This window comes from Falco peregrinus, chromosome 4 (assembly GCF_023634155.1).
Source record: "Falco peregrinus isolate bFalPer1 chromosome 4, bFalPer1.pri, whole genome shotgun sequence".
Taxonomy (NCBI): Eukaryota; Metazoa; Chordata; class Aves; order Falconiformes; family Falconidae; genus Falco; species Falco peregrinus.
Window position 1 is genome coordinate 99,419,227 of NC_073724.1, and position 20,994 is coordinate 99,440,220.

A 20,994-nucleotide genomic window follows, 5' to 3' on the forward strand; every position below is an offset into this window, starting at 1 on the left:
GGCCGGACCCCGCCCCCCCCCCCCGAGGGCAGAACGGGGGCGACAGCCGGCCCGGTGGGCCCCCGCCCACCCTGCTGCATGCCGGCGGGACCCACCGCAAACCTCCGCCCCGGCGGCAGGAGCGCTGCAGGCTCTGCGCCGGGGGAAGGAGGCGCAGGGCGGCCGCCGCCCGCTCGCTCGCTCGCCCGCGGCTGAGCGGCGGCGGGCGGGAGCGGGCTCGGTGGTGGCACCGGAGAGGCGAGAGCGGCGCTTCCGCCTCCCGCCAGCGGCGGAGCCCTCCGGGGTTTGCGCCTCAGCGGGGCCGCAGGGATCGGGCGGGCGGGGACAGGTCTCCGGGCAGGGCTGGGCCGGGCCGGGCTCCGCTCGCCGGCCGGCCCCTCCTCCGTCTCGGCCCCGCCCGCACCCCCCCGCGCCGCCCCCGCTGCCGGCGGCGAGCTGCGATCAGGCGAGTGGCGGGGACACCCCGGCCCGGGGCTCCGCCGCGGCCCGCCCCGGCCCCGCTCCCATAGGCTGCGGCGCGCCCCGCCGCCCGGCCCCGCGCTGCCGCCGGAGTGGCGGAGCGCGACTGTCACTTGGGCCGCGCCGCTGCCGGGGGCGGAGGCGGGAGCACCGGCCCGGCGGAGACGCGCTCCGCCGAGTGCCGCCCGGAGTTTGGCTCCCGCCGGGCGGAGCGGGCGGGCGGGCGCAGCCGGGCCGGCCGAGGGGCGCGGCGGCGGCTGAGGAGAGTGCGGCGCGGAGCCGGCGGCGGTGAGTAACTTCCCTGCCCCGCCGCGGCGCCGGGCGGCTCAGCCTCCCCTCCGCCGGCGGGAGGGCCGCTGGGCAGGGCGGCGGCCGCGCCCCCCACTCCTCCTCTCGGCCGCGGCGGCACCGGGGGGCTGCCCGCCGGGGGCGGCGGGGCCGGGCCTGCCGCGGGCACCGGGTTGGGCCATCCTGCGTGGGCAACAAGTACGGGAGAGGGGCCGGTGCCCGCGAAGTGACGCCCGGGGCTGAGGTGTGCGCGCCTGCGAGCGCGGCCCCTGGCCCTGCCCCCGCCCGGGAGGAGCGGGGCTTTCTCCCGGCCTCCGCCGGAGGGCGGCTGCCGCCGGGCGCCGGGGCTGTGCCCGCCGGGGCTGGGCGGGGGGTGCGCCGGGCCCCGCAGCGCGGCTCTGCGAAGCTGGGCGGTGGGCTGGGGCGCTGCCCCCCAGGCGCCTGGTTCTGGGGTCCCCGAACCCACCGGTGCTGCTGCCCGCCGAGGGGTCGGATTACTGCGTGCGGGGGAGGCGGGGAACAGCTGCGAGCGAACCCCTGCTGCAGGGCTGGTTTCAGGTTGTGTGTTTTACAGCTGCGCCAGAGGAACTCGTGGCGGTGCGTAAAATGTCCCTGAAGCCTGGGTACCCGGCAGCTATTTCAACACGTTAGCTCGAGTTCTCGGTGCTCAGACCCAGACTTTCCGTGTCGTGCCCCCCCCCCCCCCCCCCCCCATTTGTTAGCTCTTGCCGCGGAAAACGTGGTTTAAAAACTTAATACCTCGTGTCTTTTAAACTTTTAACAAGGCATGCTTTTAAAATTATCATTGCTCATGACAGAATATTTGTGCTTGGTCAACTAATTGAGAAAAGAATTGCTGGGGCTGTGGTAGTGAAAAATCTGACAGTCCCTTGTGACTTTTCTTGCAGTGTTCCTAATGCATAGTGCTGATTGTTTACTTCTGTAGAAATCCACTATTAAGTACTTCTGAGCTTCATTTAATTCCTTTTTTAATTACATGATATTGTGGGTTTATTTTTGTCTCTGTGTGCAAAGTAAGAAATGTCTGTTAGGGATTAGCTTTGGGGTATGTTTGATAGTCTCTGGAAATAAATTTCAAATAAATGCTTTTGAGCCTTTGTTCAATAGAGAAACTGTTCTGAGCTAGGCTCTCATTAAATAAACGCTTTGAATTACTGTTGGTTTTTTGTTTTTTTTATTCCCCTACCCAATTCCTTTCGGCTTCACAGTGTTTCATTCTAAGCTGCAGTCCAGCAGCAGATCAAGGAGGCTTAGGAAGAAACATCAGATGGTTTCGGTTAGTACTCTCTACTACTTGGAAAATAAGCATGTTAGTACCATCTGCTGCCTGGACTTTATTAAAACAAATTTCCTCAAAATGGAAACAAGGTGTATTGGCGTACTTGCTAGAACCATAAGACTTAATAGGGTCCTTTATAATTTACTTTTTTTTTCTAAATGATCAGCTCACTGAGGGAGGAATCCTCTTTCCTGAACGCAATGCAACATAAAATGATTAACTCCAAAATCAGCAGGCTGCAAAGAACATCATTGTGCCCCAGTAGATTTTTTTTTTAATAAAAAAAAAATAGTAGTATGTAATGTTATGTTTTAAAATGCTTGTGTTATTACAATTCTAAAATCTGGGCATATTGGGAAGGGGGAAAGGCATAATTTTGCAATGAGAGTTCAGTATTGAATTTCTAACCATACTGGCCCTTTCCTCTGCCTGGTGACTTCAGCAAGAGAGAAGCCAGGGCCTTGAACTCGGTCTGAGATTTGTAAACACAGCGTGATTTCCTAATACAGGACTCTAATCTTTTATTTAAAAAAAAAAAAGTTAAAATTAAGCTACAATTTAGGGATAAAAGTATGCAAGAGGAATGTAAGCAGGCAATTGGGTGGAAAAGTACTGTTCTTCATGACAGGTTAAAAAATAAGCTTACTAAAACCTGTCATGCATAATTGCAAAAATGTTGGCTTTGACATTGCAAGCTTTGGCATTTTTTGGTGTCAGCTCTCATGCAAGTGCTAATGACCTCGGTGAACCTTTGTTTTTTCCTAAGGCTTTACCTGTGCTGAACAGCCTGTCAGTCTCAATCTTGGTATGTATTTATGGGCCTGTATCACTAAAAACCAGCAGAAGTTTGTTAGCTACTAGTTAAAACTGTCTACTTGAAAATACTTCAAAATATCCCCCTCTTTTTTTTTTTTTTATCCTGTTTTTCTGTACTCTTAAGAAATGTCTTGATATAGTTGAAAGCAACTGTGAAGAAATGATGGCAGTATCAAAGTGAAATGTGTAAAGATATGATGTGTACTAGACAGTGGATTAATATAAATTACTGTTTCAGATCAGCAAGATGCTGCTTGTTTTAAGAGCTATTAGATATTAAGAGCTGTAACTAAGAAGAAAACAGCATTCATTCAGTATTAAAATGCCCCTGGTTTAGAAGGCACCAAACTGGTTGCCTGTTTGATACAGCAGTGGCTCATCTCTGATATTTGAAAACTCTTTGTTAATTTGGTTTGCAGAAGCAATTTTAATGTGACACTATTGAATTGCATGCTGCTTAATTGCTTTATTAGGTCAGTGGAGTTTGTTTAGAAAGTGTAGTGCCTTTCAAAGATGAAAAATCTTTAAAATACCAGCATTAATTGCTGGGTCATGATGTCTATGGAGCAATAAAAAATAATAATAAAGTGGTGTGTGCTTCTCTGGGTTTTTTTGAACCCAATTCTGTAGGTGTCCGTGCTTACATATGCTTGATTTTAAACACCCAAGTATTTCTTTTGGATTTAGTGGGTCTGTTCTCAGGCTTAATGTTAAGCCTGCATGTAAATGTTCTCAGGGTCAGGATTTATGTTTGCAAAGTTCATGGGATAAACCTGTGATGTGTTTTTATACTGACTGTTCTGTATTCGGCATGAGATAGCGTAGGTAGCTGACTTCTGCTTGGGAACTGGGGATTGGTTTATCTACAGACACGTACGGAGGTGCTCCCGGCCCTGCTGCTGCGTTACAGGGGGTAGCAGTGCTGTACCTGAGCTGACTTCATCATTGCAACGTGCTTTGCAATACTACAGGAGTGTCTTTTATTTCTACAGTGGTTATGGTGATATAAATTTGCAAATACGTCAATCCTTTACATCTTCTTAGATGCTTATTTCAATTTTTGTTATTACAAGTAATTTCGGGGCTGGAAGAGAAGGGAAATTTCTTGCTGTCTCTCACACCGAGCTGTGCATTAGACGGTGAAAACAGCTCAAGTATGCAGTTGTTTGATATAAAATCACAAGGTAACTTGTGAACATGCAAGATTCTGATTTGCTTTATGTTTCTACAATTTTTCTACCCAATTAGTGGGAACTATTTTTATTTTAAAAATGGAAGCTTGCGGTAATGTAGCTCAATATTTGCAACCTCATTTTTGTTTTAAGCAAGCAACTTGTGATGTTACTTTGAGGTTGTGGCATTTTGTTAATAATGTCTAGAATTTTCTTGCTGTCATCACAGCAAAAGAGACCAAGTTGTGTAAGAAAGTAATGTGAGGTTGTAACTGTGTCAGATCAATTTTGTGTATAGAAGTTAATTTTTGCCCAGACAGAGCTGGTTTACTTTGAGATGGAGTGATAGATGTTGTTTTTGCCTGGCTGTTTTTCCTTCATTCCACAGAGGAAAATCATAGAATCCTCATAGAATGGTCTGGGTTGGAAGGGAACTTAAAGATCACCTAGTCCCACCCCCCTGCCATGGGCAGGGACACCTCCCACCAGACCAGGCTGCTCACAGCCCCATCCAGCCTGGCCTTGAGCACTGCCAGGGATGGGGCAGCCACAGCTGCTCTGGGCAACCTGTGCCAGGGCCTCACCGCCCTCACAGGAAAGAATTTCTTCCTAATGTCTAACCTAAATCTGCCCTCTTTCAGTTTAAAGCCATTCCCCCTTGTCCTGTCACTACATGCCCTTGCAAAAAGTCCCTCTCCAGCTTTCCTGTAGGCTCCTTTAGGTGCTGGAAGGCTGCTCTAAGGTGTCCCTGGAGCCTTCTCTTCTCCAGGCTGAACCACCCCAACTCTCTCAGCCTGTCTTCACAGGAGAGGTGCTCCAGCCCTCTGAGCGTCTTTGTGGCCCTGCTCTGGAGCCACTCCAACAGGTCCATGTCTGTCTTCTGTTGGGGGCCCCAGAGCTGAACACAGCGCTCCAGGTGGGTCTCATGAGAGCAGAGCAGTGGGGGAGAATCCCCTCGCTCGACCTGCTGGCCACGCTGCTTTTGATGCAGCCCAGGGTGCGGTTGGCTTTCTGGGCTGTGAGTGCACATTGATGGCTCATGTTGACCTTCTTGTCCACCAACACTCCCAAGCCTTTCTCCTCAGGGCTGCCGTCAGTCCATTCCCCACTCAGCCTGTACTGGTGATTGGGATCGCCCTGACCCATGTGCAGGACCTCGCACCTGGCCTTGTTGAACTTCATGAGGTTCACACTGGCCCACCCCTCAGGCCTGTCAAGGTCGCTCTGGATGGCATCCCTTCCTTCCAGCGTGTTGGCTGCGCCACACAGCTCGGTGTCGCCGGCAAAGTTGCTGAGGGTGCGCTCAGTCGCACTGTCCGTGTTGCCAGCAAAGATGTTAAACAGCGCTGGTCCCAATGCCGACCCCTGAGGAGCGCCACTCATCATCACTGGTCTCCACTCGGACATCGAGCTGTCGGCTGCAACTCTTTGAGCACAACCATCCAGCCAATTCCTTATCCATGGGGTGGTCCATCCATAAAATCCACATCTCTTCAATTTAGAGAGAAGGATGTCAGGCAAGACACTGTCAGATGCTTTGCACAAGTCTGAGTAGATGATGTCACTTGCTTTTCCCTTACCCACCAATGCTGTAACCCTGTCTTAAAAAGCCACCAGATTTGTCAGGCATGATTTGTCCTTGGTGAAGCCATGTTGGCTGTCACCAATCACCTCCTTATTTTCCATGTGCCTTTCCAGGAGGACCTACTCCATGCTGGGCACCAAGGTGGGACTGGCGTGTAGTTCCCTGGGTCGTCTTTTTTCCCTTTTTAAAAATTGGAGTGATGTTTCCTCCTTTCCAGTCTGTGGGAACTTCAGCAGACTGCCACGACTTCTCAGATGTGAGGGATAGTGTTTTAGCTGCTTTGTCTGACACTTCCTTTGGGACCTGTGGATGCATCTCATCAGTTCCCTTGGACTTGTGTACCTTCAGATTCCTTAAATGGTCTTGAACCTGATCTGCAGGGTGGTTCTTCATTGTCTCAGTCCCAGTCCCTGCCTTTGCCTTCTGTGACTTGGGCAGTGTGGCTGGAGTACTTGCTGCTGAAGACTGAGGCAAAAATGTTGTTGATTACCTCAGCCTTCTCCATGTCCTGGGTATCCAGGTCTCCTGTTTCCTCCTGGAGAGGGTCCACATTTTCCCCGGTCTTCCTTTTATTGCTGATCTACCTATAGAAGCGTTTCTTGTTGCTAGTAATTCTATCAGGGCTTTAGATTTTTTATCAGGGCTTTAGATTTTTTAGTCTGATCCCTGGCTGCTCGGACAATTTCTCAGTATTCCTCCCAGGCTATCTGTCCTTGCTTACACCCTCTGTAGGCCTCGTTTTTGTGTTTGAGTTTGGCCAGGAGCTCCTTGTTCATCCATGCAGGCCTCTTGGCATTTTTGCCTGACTTCTTCTTTGCTAGGATGCCTCACTTCTGGGCTTGGAGGAGGTGATCCTTGAATATTAACCAGCTTTCTTGGGCATCTCTTCCCTTCAGGGCTTTATCCCATGCTATTCTACGAAGCAGATCCCCAAAGAGCCCAAAGCCTGCTGTCCTGAAATCCAGGGTGGTAACCTCGCTGTGTGCCCTCCTTGCTGCCTTAAGGATCTTGAACCCCACCATGTTATGGTCACTGCAGCCAAGGCTGTCCTTGAGCTTCACGTTCCCCACCAGCCCCTCCTTGTGGGCTAGAACAAGGTCCAGCATAGCACCTCTCCTTGTTGGCTGCTCTATCACTTGGAGAAGGAAGTGGTTTTGTATTTCATTGAAGAGATTTGTCACACTTAACCGCTGTTTGATAGGGTGTATGGAATTTTTATGAAGAACACTTGTTTGTAGAGCAAAATGCAATTTGATCAAGGAGCATATCCAATATATGAACTGATCCGGTTTTTAAATGTTGTATATGGTAGTAATAAGTAGTTGTAGATAGTGAAGAAAAAGGAATTATGACTTAATTGTCTTTTTTCTAGCAATAGAGCACAACGGAAAGTGGCGCACATTACAGGAGAACTCGTATGTGTCTGGGCAGAGGGAGGAGCCCAGTAGTTGCAGAAAGGCAAAGCAGCACTTTTGGATCAGGTTGCCTGGAGTGATGTAGTGCTGTCAGGTCTTATTCAGCACAGTAGGGAGGAACGAGAAGCAAGCTACCTACTTCGGCATTGGTACGTTCTTTGCAGTGGGAGAGACTTTGAAGTGTGCTGTACGCTGTGCTCCCCACCCCAACCCCTGAGATTGCATTGCCACCATGTGTTTCCATGACCCTCTCCAAAGAGGTTGCGCAAGCACTGGAACAGGCTGCCCGAGAAGGTGGTGGAATCACCATCCCTGGAGGTGTTTAAAAAACGTGGAGATGCAGTGCTTAGAGACATGGTTTAGTGATGAACTTGGCAGTGCTGCGTTAACGGCTGGACTCGATCATCTCAAAGGTTTTTTCCAACATAAATGGTTCTATGATTCTGTAAGTGGAAGGTGTCAGGATGCTGGCGTTGTGCATTCTGGGGGTCTGGCAGGTTAGGAAACAGTTGGGAATAAGCACAGTTGGGGTTCGAGTCAGTGTTCCTGTATGTTGACGCTTTTATCAACTTCTGCGGTTGTAATCATCATGTAGGTAGAACTTTTACTTGAATCCAAGCTTTCCTCCACAGACAGCCCTCACTTTACGCAGTGTCATTTTCAAAATGTTGGCCCTGAAAGGCCGAAGAATGCTAGTAATGGAGGATTTTAAGCTCTTACCTTCCTGTGGCTTTCTTTGTTCTTCAGATCGGTGCTAATCCTCGTTTTGAGTTCATACGTAGGAAAAAGACAGCTGGTGCAGCAGAGTTTTTTGGCACAAGAGAAGCAAATGGAAATTCAAGCAAAGCTGATGGAGGTAAAATGTCGCTTACTTGTGTACTGAGCCCAATTCATGGAAAGCAGTTTTCAGTAGTTGCTATATTGTGCTCAGATAAACTGTCTTGTTCTGCCACAGGAATGTTATGTTTGCTTTGAACGGAACAACCCATGGCTGGTGGTTGGTTTTTTTTTTTTTCCTGACACAAAGCAACATTTCAGAATCTAGGCGTGTTGTGAATTTTCTGGCCATCAGGTTTTGGGTGACATTCCTGAACAAAGTCTTCATTTAAAAAAAAAGGCTTAGCTGGTGTCAAGAGCCTTCTTTGTTGATACCTTTTACTTTGTCACAACATGAGTGTGCTTTTGTCTGTGTACCTTGTATTAGTCCCCAGATGAAACGAGCTGTATCAGCAACATACTCTTACGGCAGTAGAATAGAGCCTATACTGGGGTTTTCTGTGAGTGTGGTGATGTCGTCCATTCCCCTAATTGACATCGCTACCTGCTACACCAGCAAAAACACAACAGCAACAAGAAAACCCACAACCCCACAAGGCTCTTTTGACTTCAGCACAGTTCTTTCACTGCCTTCAGTAACAGTCTGTGCAAAACAGTACTTTTGAAGTCCATCTTATGGCTGGGTAGCCTACACCTAGACCCAGTCACATTTCAAGGAGGACACTGGAGATGTTAATATCTGTATGTGTCTCATGGATAGTGCTCTGAATATCTGCAGTTGATTAAATACTTAAACGTGGACCATATTAAGTTGCTTCTACATGTTTGGAGGTTAAAAGTTATAGAAAAAAGATTAGTAACAGCTGTATTGCCACTTCATGCAGAGAAGGATGCCTGTTGTTACTGCCACGTTCATGCATTTATTTACCAGTAGTCCACCCTTCCTTGTGTTCTTGCCTCTTTTCATTAGATCTGTTCCCCTGTCCCATATCGTTGTTTTCTTCTATATATTTTTTTATTCAAGTTGTTCAAAATTTGTTTGTAACCAGACAAATAACTGTCAGTGAAAGTTGATCGATACATCACACACACCATGGATCCCGATGTGTTGTATAAACTTTCTGGTCATGTTCAAAGAGTTTGCTATAAACCCCATTCCGTTCATACAGGTGTAACTATACCCTTGATAACAGTATGGATGCACTGTGGCTATCATCAAAACCCCTACTGCTCTGTGGGGCTGCCCCAACTGTTAATTGAAGTAACTTGGTTTTTAAACTTTTGAAAAAAACTTTTTCAGTCAAGCTTCTTCCAGAGCAGGTTGATGGGGATTTCCTTCTACCCAGCCTCTTTTTCTTGGCTTTATGTCTTGTTCGCTCTAGAGGAGTTTTCTCAGCCGTTTGTTGTTACTGACAGAAGCTAATGAATGCTCACTCAGTGAATTAGTAAAATAGTTCTGTGTCTGTGTTAGATCTTGCATTTATGTTAATTAAAAATTAGTACAAGTCAATTCCTGGGCTGTTTTTACAAATAGTCCGTTACTAAGCTGTCGTTGCTGCTTTAATGAAGACTGAAGCTTTAAAAATCACAGGGTTTCCTGCCTTATACTAAACCAGTATAAAATGCTATTCATTCAGTATTGAATGCCTTCAGAATTTAGGTTCGCTTCTTAACTATTTTAATTCCTTTTAAATGGTAAAGCTAATCTCATCCAGGTTATAATAGGCTAAAAATACAGGTAAGTTTGTATACTTGTGGGTCTGTCATGAATTTCATCCAAATGTCTTAAAAAGGTATGTAAGTTAGATCTTGACATACACATTACAAAGCTTCGTAAGAATTCAGCGACAACCACCAAATGTGTTTCTTTTTTGAATCATCAGTAAAAAAAGGGTATCTGCCTACCCTGTCTAGTGAAATAACCGCTCTTCATTCCTGTTACCTGGGGGATAGCTCAGCATGTCTGTTCAGCGCTGATAGTTTTATACTCTATAGCTGCTGATACGTGTGTGTCTATAGCTGGAAGTGACACAAGCTGAATTAGGCTTCACTGCATGTACAGCAGCAAATATACCTGTCGTGGTGTATTTATACAGTGTGGGCATGATCTTGCATAAATAATACTTGTAGTTTTAGTTTTTGGAAGTTTTTTTTCCCGCTTGGAAATCCATTTTGACTGATAGCTGCTGACTTATCTATTGACTGTGGTTCTCCTGCTTTCTGCAGGGAAAATAACTTTCTGGTGAAGCAAAAGTGAAGGTGATTTTGTGGTGGTAAAAAGGAGAATCAGCAGCACAGCTTGTCTGTGCACTTGACCTGAGCTGTCTTGCCATGTAAGCAGAAAAAGAGAATCTATGGGAAAATTAACACTAAAGTGAGCGGTAATGCAGAATTTTGGGTTACTGGAGTGTGAAATGAAACTGTTACAGTTCTTTCTTCTGCAGTAAGGGATGTGTGCCATTGACTTGAGAAATGCTGTGGAAGTGTAATGCTTTCCTAAGAAATACTTTGAAAAGTTTGAAAAGCTGTGGAGCTGGGAAGTTGTAATGCTATTATGAAGCAGAAGATATTTGATGAAGAACTTTTGGGTACAGCTTGATGTGTTACCTCCTACAAATAATCAGAACCATACGGGTTTCAGAACAGGTATCGTTTGTCTTTAAGTTAAAGTCTCAAGTTTAGTGAAGGCAACTTACTTCATATAGTAACGTCAGCATTTGCTGCAATTTTTTTCAGGCTTGGAGGATAAAGATGGTTTGTTCTAAAGTGTTGATGTAGGTGAAGCCATGTATACCTGAAAGCCTGTTAAGCAGGTTTTCAGTTGAAAGGCAGGAGAGAAGGGGCTTCGCTGCAATATACCGTATGCATTAGGAGCAGTTGCTACCCTGTATATACTATTTTTCAGATGATGTATCACATGCTGAGGCCTACTTAGCCATCCCTACAGCTTGACTGTTCAATTGAGTCTGCAATGGTGACCCCACAGGGTCCTTTGTGGGCATGAGAGACCTGCCTGCTTCTGCTCCTGAGGAAATTGCTGAATTCACCACAGCTATGATGATGTGGTTACAGCAAGGCATCCCTTATGGGATTGCTTTGCAAGGGCTCAGTTCCTGCTGATACAAATCTGGTTAGCATTCTACTTGTCGTTGAACTTATTTTACATATATGTGTGTATATATATAAAATTAATTTCTATATATAAATAAATAAAGTGGTATAAAAAGGAAAAAACCAAACCCTGTACTTATTCTTTTCTCTCAACACATTTTTTTTTCTCTTTTCTTTCTTTCTTTCCAGATCTTAACTTATAATTCCTTCCAGATTTAATTCTAACATTAAGCATATTTTATGGAAGAACAAAGCTGAAATACAGTAGGTAAAGACATTATAGAAACCAGACCCAGTATGTTTTTACCAACTTAATTATTGTTCAGTTCTGTAGTTTTTGCTTTTACTTCTTAATTGTGGAGTAACTTTATTTTTCTGGTACAGTCAGCAGTTAGAGCAGTGAGGAGCTTCAACAGTGCATTTTTTAAATACAAGATCTGTCTAAATATTATTGATTATAGAAAATGTCATGAACAATTTGAGTTGTATTGGGAGGATTTTCATGTAAATTGTCACAACTAAAATTTGGAAAACATGTTATTATTTTTCCATCACTCATTTACTAAGATAGAAGGAGTTGTTATTCTTAATTTTCCAGCTGATGAGTAGGTACATACAAAAAGACAGACATGAGATTGCTTTTGCAATCCAGAGTGATCCAGAGGGTAAGTTCTAACCTTGTTTAATAATAAACTTACTCAGTTTTCTGACGTAAAATTAGCCTGCTTCTCAAATATGAAATAAAATGGAAGCAATAAAAAAGATGGAATAACCAATCATTAATCAGATATTAAAACTGGTTTAAAATCTATTGACATATTTAATTGTGTATAAAATTGCATTTAAATAGATTGATAAAACTCTTTATTGGAAAAAATGCTCTGCTTTAACATGAATTGAAGAGGATTAGGATTTAATAAAGTGAATTACTGTTCTCTGTTTGAGGGGGGAAAATATTTTCCCCCAAGGTTTTGCTTCTAAAACTACCACCTTTCTTCCCAGATATTCTTGAATACATTCTGCATTGTTTTAAAACAGCTCTAATCTTTAATACAATTATCTGTAAAATTCCTTTGTTTACTGAGGGTTTTTTTCAGATTATCAAATCATTTTATTTACAAATCCTCCTTTTCTTGGTACGTACTGTAAGTCTCTATTGCATGCCTGAGGCAGTGCCCCAGGTGAAGTTGACCAAAATCAATTATTGATAATTATTCTCTGCATGCTGCGAAGTGAAATCGAGTCTCTGGTCTCGATTCTTGGCTGTTTCAAACATAGGGTAATGGGAGCAGGTGCAGGGAGACACTGGAGCGCGGGCATTGATTTGCAGCATAAGCATGGACAAGTTACTTAAGAGTATATGGGATTGGAAAGAGAAAATGGTTGGAGCTGAAGTTGTCGTGTGCTTTTAAAGAACTTGGTCAATATGTTTTCTTGGTACCCATACGCCAAAATGAGAGGAGCAATTTTGTCTCATCACCGTGTTGATGTTTCATTACACTGGGGTATGGGATAGCACTTAACAGGACGAAAGAGCCCCTCCATCCCAATTCTCCATCCCATCTAAGTGTGGTCTGATCTGATTTGTTCTGACTCTGTCAGACTTCACAAGCTAAAATTGTACTCTGTATTTCTCATGCACCAATAACTTTATTTCAGTGGGGTTTGTAAAGTGTAAAATCAAGCAACCTAATGTTGGAAATACTTACGCATCCCTTATGCTGTACTCCCCTTTGTGTCCATCCTTTGCTTGGGATTGGGCTGCTAGGGAAAAAAGTTCTGAACAGAGAAACAAACTGGGCTACAGCACAGGTTCAGGAGGAGTGGGGAAACCTGAAAGGTAGTGGGTAAGCTAAGAAGTGGCATTTCTTAATTTTGTAAATTATCTTGCAACCTGAATCATGGTGTTTTAATGTTGCTACATGTAATTTTTGACATTGTCTTTTTAAATGACTGCAACAGTTGCAGCAACTGCATCATTAGTAAAATGCTTACTGCTTATGAGGTTTAGAAGGAGCTGGCAGTACTGCCTGAGCTGCAAGACTGCTTAGAGACAGGATAAGACTTTATAGGGGAAAGGTAGTGGCTTGGGTTTTTTTTTTTTCTGGAGTCAAAAATGATCAGTGAGGATTTGGGTCCAGCCAGGTTTCCCCCACCGCAAGTTCTTTCCAATGCTGGCAGCCTCTCGTGGGTCCAGCTGCCTGGATTTCCTTGCAGAGTGTTCGCTCCTGGGTGTTGTTTTGGCAAGCTGTCTTCAAGCTTTCTGAAGAACAGACAAAAGTAGTGAAATACAATTTTTTTTCAAAACCCAACGTGGAATTTCTTGGGACAGGGCAAGCTGTGCAGGCACATGAGGATGTTTCATGTTGGAAGTTGTCAGAATCAGTTGTAGGGAAAAAAGTCAGATGTGAATACAGGAGCCTGATGTTCCCCCATCAGGACTGCCCATCCATCCTCTGGATGCAGGAGCTCGGACACCAAATGTAAGAGCGGGAAGTAAGAAGTAAGTAATAGAGGATGTGTCTTCAAAGGACAAATCAGTGCGGTGAGAGCTTCCCTTGCTGGCAAAAGCCTGAGTAAGCAGGTGGGGCTGGCAGTGTGCCCTGAAGGTTAATGCAGTCGGGTTGCCAAGCTGGAGGGGGGGTGTGAAGCCCTCCCTTCTGCTGGGGTTCTCAAGAAAGATGCTTTGAGAAGGCTTCTGGCTGCTGCCTCTCATGTCACCTTGGGTGCTGGGAGAAAGAAATGGTAGCTAGGACTGAGACACTGCAAGGCTAAAAAGTAAGAAACAATGTATATAGTATCGGTGGCATTTAGCACTGTGTTGGTTTCTTTGGTGGGCTCCAAGCAGCAGCAGGGCCAGTGTTTTTCTTCTGCAGCTCAGCTTCCCCGGTGGGCTCAGAGGCTGCCGTCCCCCTCCCAACCACCTGAGCTGCCCGCTGCACTAGCTGAGGTTTTATGGTGCTTCTGATGCTATTCCTGGATGTCAGCTCTACATTGGAGAAATACTGCCAAATTTTTTTAGCACTAATGCAGGAGAGGTCTAGCTGAGCACAGAGACAGTGATATTGTTAATTTTCCAGGCTGTTGCTATCTTACTTTCAGCTGTCCCTAGACATCCTCACCATTTTATGTTTCCTCTCTAATGGCATGAGCCAGGATGTCATAATATCCAAAATCAAATGTACCAGAAAATATAATAAATTAGAGCCGGCTAGCAGAGTAATTGAAGAATAAACTGAATTTTAAACAACACAAGATCGTGTTACGAACTGATTGCTATGCACAAAATGTACCAGAGGAGTACGACTTCATGTAGATTTACTATTGATGGCAGGATTTCCTAGATTGCTACTGGTAATAAAGAAATGAAAATGGTTTGAACTTTTGAGTTAGTACCACAACATAATATTGCAGTGAAGGAGAAGTATCATTCTAGTTAGACTGCAAAGCAATTCTGGAAGAAAAATTTTCTCGGTGCTTTATTATTTATTTATATGAGGCTTGCGTGTATTTAGCAATTCTGGAGTTTATAAAGCCACAAAGCGAATGCGGGCCCTGGCGTGGAAAGAACTAAATTTATTCTCAACTCCTAATATGTAATTCTTCTACAAGAAATTATGTAGCAGTAGAGTGGATTCCTCTCAATTCAGAGAATTTAGCTTAAGGACATTTGGTGCCCTTAGGGAATTCTAAGGTTGTTTGCCAGGTTAGTTTTACAGCAGGTAATCTGCATATTTTGTTTGAATACTTTTCTCATATTTTTGATTTCATTAAAACAGGTAACACACATACATAGGACAATTTAAAAATAACCCTCTAGCTGCGATGCTCGTAGACATATAGGGAGATGGCATAAGAAGTTCTGGTTTTGTGAGCTAGAAGTTACCTCAGCTGAGCCTGGAAAACTGAGCATCTGTCTTCTCCTGGTCTGTTGAAATGTGAAATGAGATAGTGCTAGTGGAAGCCACCCTGAAGGTTGCTCTTACAACCAGAAGCTATGGGAAAGCCTGTGAAATGCAAATAGCAGTAGGTATTTGCTAAAAGATAACAAATGTCCTTTGAGCTGCTAAGTTAAGAGTCTGAGTGGGCTGTATGAAAGCAAGTCCTGTGCAGAAACATCATCAGTGTTGAGGTAGTTAGCTGCTAATGTGCAGAGAAACCTGAAAATCACTTTTGACTGTACTTTATTTTCTATTGATCCTAATTTTTAGAATGCAAAGGAAATTTTGTAAGGAGGAGATTTTTGGCGGCAGTAACTCCAGCTCCAGGCAAGGCTCTGCCACTTCCAAAATTATGTTCTGCGGTGAAATACCAGTGAATGGAAAGGAAATCAAACATAAGCCTTCTTTGGTGGCAGTGAGGGCAGGAAGGCAAAAAAGCAGTATTACTGCACTGAAAGAATCTAATTTTCCTAGTGATAAGCAGTATAATTTGCTTAAATAAATACTTCTAAGTTTAAAGTTTTAAGTTGTATTTAAACATGAAATGGTATTAGTTATTTCCATTATTCTCATAAAATTTAAATACAGTTCTCTACCAGGAATGGTAACAAAATACATCTGATTTTAAACTAATTTTATAAAACAGTGAAAAAGGTAGCTCTTGTGAGGTAAATACTTGAATATATCCAGTAAGCTTTAGCATTATTAAACTAATTCAAAGTGCTATTAAATCCCTTGATTTAAATCACTTCACTGTGCCACGACCTAATGGAAGCAGAAATTAATCTAGAAGATGCAATTAATAAACTAATTACATCCCTGTGAAATATTTAAAGTGAATTACTTCTCTGTATGTGTTTTGATCACTTAATAACCTATCTGCTTGCATCCATCTTGCATCTCCGTAGAAGAAGGAGGGAGGGTGTCCAGCTGCTGCCTGCCCCTCCAGGATGCACGGGGGGACAGTAAGGGCCAGTTTCATAAACAAGCTGCAGACCACCACATCTCTGGCTCTTCAGACTTGTGTAGCAGAAAACTTGGGAGAATGGTGTTATAAAGGAAAAAAATAACCCGGCTAGCAGTAGGGGAAAATAGGCAGCATTTAACTCACTCGAAAAGAAACAAACTTGAGCACAGGAGTTCCTACAGGCAGGTTTTGAGGAAGGCACCTTCAAGATTGGTATTTCCACTCTCTTCAATGGCAAGGTCTGATATTTTGTGAAAAAATCAGAGCTCTCCTGCGCTGCTGAGGACTCTCTGTTCCTTTCCCCTGTTCCGCATCCCAGATGATTTCTGGTGGGTTACACAAACACCGTTTATCTTTGAGAGCTTTCAGCAGCGGGATGTGAAACTTGTGACAAATAATTTGTATGATTAAGCCTTTCTCTAGCAGTGGTCAGCCTCTTTTCTAATCCTTGTACCTAGTTAACCTAGCACATGAAATCTGTGTTCTATGGGTGTGCTCTTACTGCAGGTAAGAACACATGAGAAACCTTGAGTGCAGTTGTTAGGGAGGAGTATGGTGGGTAAACGGAGCTCTTTCAAAAAGGCAGTATCATTTACTTTCAAAATACCTTAGTGGCATGGAAGAGGGCGAGCATCTGGAATGCTGTGTCCAGTTCTGGGTCCCCTAATTCAAGAGAGACAGGGAACTCCTGGAGAGGGCCCATTGGAGGGCTACAGAGATGATGAAGGGACTGGAGCATCTGCCTGATGAGGAAAGACTGGGAAAGCTGGGTCTGTGTAGCCTGGAGAAGAGAAGACTGAGAGGGGACCTTATCAGTATTTACCAATATCTTGAGGGTGCAAGTGTCAGGAGGATGGGGCCAGGCTCTTTTCAGTGGTGCCCAGTGACAGGACAAGGAGCAACGGGCACAAACTGCAACGCAGGAGGTTCCATTTGAATACGAGGAAGAACTTCTTTACTTTAAGGGTGACAGAGCACTGGAAGAGGCTGCCCAGAGAGGCTGTGGAGTCTCCTTCTCTGGAGACATTAAAACTCACCTAGATGTGACTCTGTGCAACCTACTTTAGGAGAACCTGCTTTAGCAGGGGGGTTGGACTAGATGATCTCCAGAGGTCCCTTCCAACCCTGATGGTTCTGTGATTCTGGGAGTGTTTCTGATAGTTTATTGCAATAGTAACTGTTAGAAACAAATCAGCAATATTGAGCAGTCCAGATTGTTTTGGAAGCTTCGGGCAGTTGACTGATACATTACAATTTAAGCAATATATTTTCTATAACATTTAGAAGCAGAAAATCTAAACCATTTTCACAGCTGAGTGGATCCCGGAAACATGCGGCAGTCATCATGATTAACCATTGGAAAACAGCTCAGTGTTCGGTCCTGCAGTGAGAGTCGCCTGCATAAGAGTCCTCTGAGGAAGGATACCTGAGGGCGTGCTAACAAGGAGCCCGGAGGCGGTGTTCACAGGTGGTACCTGGGACCTGCCGATGTCCAATGTGAGTGCTCTTAAAGAGTTAACACATGATACGGGGAAAGATTTAAAACAAAAGTTACAAAAATTATTAGAGGGTGCTTTATGGTATTTATTCAAGAACCCTTCTTTCCTCATCTAGTTGGTAAATAAACCATGGTGCATAAAATAATTGGAGTTTTCATCAGTTTAGAGAGATGTTTACATATCTGGTGGCATCACTGACAGGCGGCTAATACAGCTAGGTAGGCCTAGTAATGGTTTGCTACAGACTGAGTAAATATCATAAACATTTATGGATGGGAAACCCTCAGGAACAGTAAACATGACTAGCTAATACCAATAAATAAAGATTTCACTGTTGGATGCAAAATTGCAGGAATGTGTATCTAATGTGTACACGCAAGCTAATTGCTTTAACTAGATAACATTACACAGTGATGCTGTTGGGATCAGCATTTAATGGCACCATTTCTATTGAATGTTTTTCTTGTAGCAGGTAGGGGGAAGGCAATGCTACGTAAAGTCATGGATGTCATCCCAGGGCTGCTGATAGGGGGGACAAGTGGGACTAGAGATACTGAGACCGATGTATGAGGCAGCTGCATCTATGCTTGCATGCTGCTGCTGCTGCAGTGTCGAACTACTGATTTTACGATATGTTGTTGAATGCTGTAGGGAAAGTCTTGGAGTCTGGCGATCAAGTTTCCGGTGGAGACTGCTATGCCTGAAGAATCTCCTCAGTCTGTTACTTTAAATTATGTATGTCCCAAAGCAGGTATAAGTGAATGTTCCTCGTGTGTCCATTGGATAAGGAGATGGACAGCTCATAAATTCAGATGTTGCTCTGTTTCGTGTTCAGTCAAATAGACTTTGATGGTTGTAATGTGGCAGCACAAAGGCATTTTCAGTTTTGTGAAAGCAAGAAGGAATATTAATTCAGTTGAGCTTTATCTCTGAAAAGTCCAATGGAAATGATGAGGAAGAGCCTTTCACATATTTTGTTACCTTGTTTTCCTACCTTAGTAAAAGCTGCTTCTCTTCAGTTTTAATAAAGGACGTAGTAGCTGAAAGGAAGCTTTTTCCCAGCTGAAGGAAAAGTGTGAGAAATTGCAAAATGAGTTTACAAAGTCGTCAACAGATATATTTCATGGAGCTTACAGAGGATCCCTTTGTATGAAAAGTGGGAAAACCACAGATATAAACTAAGGCCCTACATGAGGTGGTAGTTAGTTTGAAGTGGGATACCAATAAAATTGGGTTCTTTCCTCCCAACTCATCTGCATTTTTGAAAAGGGCATGGAAAAAGCCCATCAAGAGTTCATAAAGGTTAAGACCTTTATGGTTGTCAGTGACTTTGAGGTTCTTAGGTAAAAGCACTGAATTAATGGAGTATACGGTGACTGTATCACGGGCAGTATGTTGTTCTGTCAGACCTTACAAAGTTAAAAATGTCATGAGTTCAAAATGCATTTCCTCATATTAATGCATGACATAGAACAGTACAATTGCTCAGCTAAATAAACAGGACATTTTCAATTATAAGGTGCCATTACCTTTGTGTGTTCTTGTCATTTATGAAATCAGCAGGTGGTTAATTAAATTGCTCCTTTGGACTCTTCTGAAGACTCTGTATTAATTATATTTTAGTGGTGGTGTGCATATTTCTCAACTTCTTAATGAGGGTAAAAGTTGTTTACCACTTTCTTCAGAAATATGTGTGTTTTTTTTCTTGAGGTTAGTATATTATGGGGTTTTGTGGTGGGTTTTTCTTTCTTTCCAATAAAATGTTATTATTCAGCTGCTCATTGCAGTTCTGTGGCACACTTAGTTGAAATCGTCTTAAAATCTTGATTTTCCTGCTGCAAAGTACAGCTAAAAGTGCGGAGTCTGTGCATTAAACTTCAGTTCCATGGAGGGAATAGGTTCATCACTCAGGAGGAGAACATGCTTCCTGAAGACAGTTTTGGGGCTCAGACTCAGAATTTTGGTTCAGCCTGTTGTTGGCAGCTCCTGGCTGTCCTCTGCCTTCATCGGTAGTGACAGCAGTGCTAGTGTTTTGGGATTCAAATTCAGAGGGAACCTTGCAGCAGCAGGGGTGGGCTGCGGGGCTGCTTTTGTGGGGCAAGGTGAGGGGCTCTGTTTTTCACAGAATTACAGAATGGTCAGGGTTGGAAGGGACCTCTGGAGATCATGCAGTCCAACTGCCTACTAAAGCAGGTTCTCCTAGAGCAGTTTGCACAGAGTCACATCTAGGTGAGTTTTAATGTCTCCAGAGAAGGAGACTCCACAGCCTGTTCCAGTGCTCTGTCACCCTCAAAGTAAAGAATTCTTCCTCGTATTCACATGGAACTTTCCGTTTTGCAGTTTGTGCCCGTTGCCCCTTGTCTTGTCACTGGGCACTACCGAAAAGAGCCTGGCCCCATCCTCCTGACACTCACCTTCAAGATATTGGTAAATACTGATAAGGTCCCCTCTCAGTCTTCTCTTCTCCAGGCTACACAGGCTGCCCAGCTCGCTCAGCCTTTCCCCCTTCCTTTGCTCTGTGGTGTTTCACCATGCTGTTTCACAGTACAGCTAAGATCCCCATGTTAAAAATCTTGTTACCTTAGCAAGTGCCATTTCCAGCCATGACTTTATTTTAATTAATGACACTTGGGTGCTAAAGGAAGCCCGTGTAGGTGTTGTACTGGTGTGTTAACACTGTAGCCAGGATTGGTTTATATTGATTCTCCTGATGAAATGGTGTATTACAGGCAAATGCTCAAACCCAAAGAAAATGGCTCTCACCTAGCATAAATGTAATTGGCATTGTCATTGTAGTGCCATTGGAAATGTCTACAGCAGACGTCAAAAGTATCCATAGCGCAATCTAGGTCTTTGAAATAGCATTGCAGCTTTTTCCTCACAGGAAGGAACAGCACAGGCCTTGCTCCTGATCAGAGAATTTATTTAACTGCTCTGGTGGCCCCACCAGGGGTGATGTCTCCTCTAGGCCATGCAGCTCTCCTGTGAACCAGAAGGGTATCAGTCCTCTTCATTGCGCTGTTTATCCAAGCCTATTTGTTTAAGACCATGGCAAGCCAAGAGGAGTGAAAAAAACCCACCAGGTTTGGTACTTTTTCAGATGGGTAATTTACTTTGCAGTCGTGTTTTCGCAAGTGGAGGGTGGTATAAAGACCACCCTGAAGTCTTCTGAAGCTTTCCCTGGGACTTCAAGCTGAGCCCTTCGATGCTGGAGAGTACTTGTCACTGCTGATTTGTGGTGATGGTTGTAGGTTTAGGGTTTTTTTATCGAATGGTTTGGGTTGGAAGGGACCTTAAAGATCATCTAGTCCTAACCCCCCTGCCATGGGCAGGTACATTTGCCACTAGGCCAGGTTGCTTAAAGCCCCATCCAGCCTGGCCAGCCTTTCATCCACTTCATGGATGTGAAGGGAGAGGATGGTGGCTTGAGGGATACGATGGCTGTCACATTTAGCTGGCTGTAGACTCTCCAGCGTGTCATTTGTATTATGTCCAGTATAATGGAAAAGTAATACTTAAATATTCCACATGAAAGTGGAGTTATTGAAGTCCAGTCTGTATCTAGTATTCAAAAAACCAGGAAGTCAATTAATTTGAAAGAAAAACAGAATATTTTTTTTTCTTCTTTTTTTATGTTTACAAAAGCAGAGTAATTTCAGGATGT

The 20,994-nt window shown here is 44.3% G+C and overlaps 1 protein-coding gene across 2 annotated transcripts in view; it reads left to right on the top strand.

Moving 5' to 3' along the window:
• Nucleotides 1-33: 33 nt before the first annotated feature.
• LNX2 (ligand of numb-protein X 2) overlaps nucleotides 34-20,994 on the top strand; it is a 65,295-nt gene continuing 44,334 nt past the window's right edge. The window contains exons 1-2 of one of the 2 annotated variants that reach the window (XM_055801445.1): nucleotides 34-747; nucleotides 7,783-7,891. The gene's annotated coding sequence lies outside the window, so the exon portion shown is untranslated. The remainder of the gene's footprint in view (nucleotides 748-7,782; nucleotides 7,892-20,994) is intronic. The other variant, XM_055801444.1, reaches the window with a different exon arrangement.